Source organism: Nomascus leucogenys, chromosome 21 (genome assembly GCF_006542625.1).
Source record: "Nomascus leucogenys isolate Asia chromosome 21, Asia_NLE_v1, whole genome shotgun sequence".
NCBI classification, from domain to species: Eukaryota; Metazoa; Chordata; class Mammalia; order Primates; family Hylobatidae; genus Nomascus; species Nomascus leucogenys.
This window is the reverse complement of record NC_044401.1, coordinates 14,287,259-14,291,806: the sequence shown is the minus strand read 5'-3', so window position 1 is coordinate 14,291,806 and position 4,548 is coordinate 14,287,259. Positions and strand designations below refer to the sequence as shown.

Sequence of the window (4,548 nt, the reverse complement as noted above, 5' to 3'; positions counted from 1 at the left end):
TACCAGGTGGTAAAAAAGTTACTCAGCAGACCAGGAACTACAACAAAATTTGGGAATTGCTAGGAAAAGGAATTCATCCAATCTATAAATACTGGAGGTAAAATCTGGTAGAGAGAGTTTTGGGGCTTTGCTTCCTAGTTTCAAGATAGAAATGCACTGTCTTAGTTCATTCAAATTGCTATAATAACACACCATAAATCAGGTAGCTTATAAATAACAGAAATTTATTTCTCACAGTTCTGGAGGCTGAGAAGTCCAAAATCAAGGTGCTAGAAGATTTGTTGTCTGGTGAGGACATGATTTTTGGCTCATAGATGGTCATCTTGCTGTGTCACTACATGGTAGAAGGGAAAACTCCGGTCTCTTTAGGCCCTTATAAGGGCACTAATCCCATTCATGAGGACTAAATCATGACACAGTCACCTCCCAAAGGCCTCACCTAATACCATTATTTGTGGAGTTAGGATTTCAAGGTATAATTTTTTGGGTGGGGGATATTCGGTTCACAGCTAGCAGTTAATAAAGGATTTAAAAATTCCAATCCAAGAAGCCTTATAAATATTTCAGGATGAAATAAATCCCTTAGACTTAGTAGTTACTGTATATTACACAACTCTAGATTTATGGAAAAAATCAATGAGACACATATAACTAACACCATGGGTGTTCCTAAATAAATCTGGCCAAATCCGTTGGGATTTGACATTTTTGTGTGTGGTCAAGAATAAGCTTTAGTGACCACTTTGGCAGCACATACACTAAAATTAAAATGACAGATGATTTGCATAGCTCCTGTGAGTGGATAACATGCAAATTTGTAAAGCATTCCATATTTTTTATTACCACTAGACCAACCCTATAAGAAATGCTTAAGTGCGGCCAGGCACGGTGGCTAATGCCTGTAATCCCAGCACTTTGTGAGGCTGAGGCGGGTGGATCCCGAGGTCAGGAGATCGAGACCATCCTGGCTAACACGGTGAAACCCCGTCTCTACTAAAATACAAAAAAATTAGCCGGGCGAGGTGGTGGGCGCCTGTAGTCCCAGCTACTAGGGAGGCTGAGGCAGAAGAATGGCGTGAACCTCAGAGGCAGAGCTTGCAGTGAGTGAGCCGAGATCATGCCACTGCACTCCAGCCCTCTGTCTCAAAAAAAAAAAAAAAAAAAGAAATGCTTGAGTCCTATATTTGAAAGCAAAAAAGAATATGTACTATCATGAAAACACACAAAACACACTTGAAGAAGATGGCAGATAGGAGGCAGGGCTAATGTGCATATCCCATTTGGCAAAAACATAAAAAGAGACAAAGAAGGTCATTATTTAATGACAAAGGTATCAATTCAGCAAAAGGATGGAACAATTATAAAGATATATATTCACCCAACACAAGACCATCCAGATATATAAAGTAAATATTCTTAGAGCTAAAGAGAGAGATGGATCCTACTAAAACAACAGTTGAGAACTTCAACATCTAGACAAAAATATCAATGAAGAAACATTGGATTTAAACTGTACTTTTGACCAAATGGATCTAAAAGACATTTATAGAAAATTTCATCCAGCAGCTGCAGAACACACATTTTTCTCATCAGCACATGGAACATTCTCCAAGATAGACCATATGTTAGGTTACAAAGCAAGTCTCAACAAATTTTTAACAACTGAAAGCATATCAAGTCTTTTCAAATCACAATAGAATAAAACTAGAAATCAACAACAAGATGAACTTTGGAAATTGTACAGATACATGAAAAGGAAATTATACAATATGCTCCTGAACAACCATTGGGTCAATAAAGAAATTAAGAATAAATTGTTAAAATTTCTTGACACAAATGAAAATGGAAACACAATATACCAAAACTTATGAGTTATAACAATAGTAGTACAAGGAGGGAAGTTTATAGCAATAAATGCATACATTAGGAAGTAGAAAGATTTCAAATAAACAACCTAAAAATTCACCTCAAGGAACTAGACAAGCAAGAACAAACCAAGCTGAAAGTAGAAGGAAGAAAACAATAAAGATCAGAGCAGAAGTAAATGAAATAGAGACAAAAAAATACAATACAAATGATTAACAAAATGAAAAGTTGTATTTTGAAAAGATAGACAAAATCGATAGACCACTAGCTACATTAACCAAGAAGAAAGAGAGAGAATCCAAATAAGTGAAATAAAAAAGGAGACATTACAACTGATACTATGGAAATTTAAAGCATCATTAAAAACTATTACAAATGACTACAAGCTAAATATTGAAAAACCTGGAAGGAATGGATAAATTTCTGGACATATACAACTTCCCAATATTGAACCAGAAAGAAATAGAAAATCGGAACAAATTAGTAATGAGTAACAAGATTGAATCTGTAATAGAAAGTCTCCCAACAAAGAAAAGCTCAGGATTAGATGGCTTTACCACTGAATTCTACCAGACTTTTAAAGGACACCAATTCTCATACTATTCCAAAAAACTGAAGAGAAGAGAATTCTTCCTAACTCATTCTACAAGCCAGCATTGCCATGATACCAAAACCAGACACGAACAAAACAGAAAAGAGGAAATTACAGATCAATATCCCTAACGTATATAGATGCAAATATCCTCACCAAAATACTAGCAAATCAAATTAACAGCATATTAAAGGAATTATACATAATGACCAAGTGGAATTTATCTCAGGTATGCAAGAACGGTTCAGCATATGTAAATTGATAAATGTGATACATCACTTCAACAGAATGATGGACAAAATCCATATGATGTGCTCAATAGATGCAGAAAAGGAATGTGACAAAATCTAACATCTCTTCATGATAAAAACCCTCAACAAATTAGGCATGGAAGGAACATATGTCTACATAACAAGAGCCATATAAAACAAGTAAATAGCTAACATACTCAATGGTGAAAAGCTGAAAGCCTTTCCTCTGAGAACTTGAACAAGGCAAAGATGCCCACTTTACCACCCTTACTCAATATATTCCAATACTGGCAGCCTGAACAATTAGGCAACATAAAGAAATAAAAGTCACCCAAATTGAAAAAAGAGGAAGTTAAATTATCCCTCTTTGCAGACAATATGATCTTATATATAGAAAAGCCTAGAGACTTTTGCCAAAACCCTCTCAGAACTGATAAACAAATTCAGTAAAGTTGCAGAATACAAAATCAACATGCAAAAATCAGTAGAATTTTTATACACCAATAAGTAAGTGAAAAAGAAATTAAGAAAGCAATCACATTTACAATGTCTACCCAAAATACCTAAAAATAAATTTCATCAAGAGATGAAAGACCTCTATAATGAAAACTACAAAACACTGATGAAAAAAAAAATGAGGACACAAACAAATGGAAAGACATCCTATGCTCATGGACTGGAAGAATTAATATTGTTAAAATAACCATACTGTCTAAAGCAATGTTCAGATTCAGTGCAATCCCTATCAAAATATCAATGACATTCTTCATGATAATAGAAAGAACAGTCCTAAAATTTGTGTGGAACCTCAAAGGACTCTGAATAGTGAAAGCAATACTGAGCAAGATAAAAAAGCTGAACCAGAATAGCATGGTCTTGGTATTAAAATGGGCACACAGAACAATGGAACAGAATAAAGAACCCAGAAATAAATCCACATGTTTACAGCCAACTGATTTTTGACAAAGGAGCCAAGAACACACACTGGGGAAAGGACACTTTCTTTAATAAATGGTACTGGGAAAACTGGATATCCATATGCAGAAGAATAAAACTAGATCCCTATCTTTCAATATAGGGATCAACTAAAAATAGATTAAACACTTAAACACAAAACTATGAAACTACTAGAAAAAAAAAAAAAAAAAACAGAAGAAACACTTCAGGACATTAGTCCAGGCAAAGATTTTATTTCTAAGACTTTAAAAGTACAGACAACAAAAAGAAAAATAGTTAAATAGGACTGTATTAAATTGAAAATCTTCTGTATAACAAAGGAAGCAATCAATAAAGTGAAAAGACAATCTATATAATGGGAACAAATATTTGCAAATGATTCATCTGACAAGGGACTAATATCCAGAATATACGAGGAACCCAAACAACTCAATAGCAAAAAATAAAAATAAAAAGCTACTTTAAAAAGTGGGCAAAGGAACTGAATAGACATTTCCCGAAAAAAAACATACAAATAACCAACAAACATAAAAAAAATGCTCAACATCATTTTCAGGGAAATGCAAATCAATAGTTTTCTTGTTTTCACATATGAGTGAGATATGTGGTATCTATCTCTCTGTGCCTAACATACTTTGCTTAACATAATGTCTTTCAGGCTCAATATCATCTTACCCCAGTTAGAATAGCTATTAACAAAAAGACAGAAAATACCAAATGCCAGTGAGAATGCATAGAAAATGGAATTCATACACCGTTGGTGGAAATGTAAATTTATACAGCACTATGGAAAAGAGTATGGTAGTTTCTCAAAAAAGTTAAAATGGAACTACCATATGATCCAGCAATCCCACTTCTGGATATTTATTCAAAGGAAAATAA

At 34.0% G+C, this 4,548-nt stretch overlaps 1 non-coding gene across 1 annotated transcript; it reads left to right on the top strand.

Annotated features, from left to right (window-relative positions):
- The first annotated feature begins 734 nt into the window (after positions 1-734).
- On the top strand, positions 735-837 carry LOC115832192. Its single transcript, XR_004027629.1, has one exon. It is a non-coding gene; the product is annotated as a U6 spliceosomal RNA (small nuclear RNA).
- The last annotated feature ends 3,711 nt before the right edge of the window (positions 838-4,548 follow it).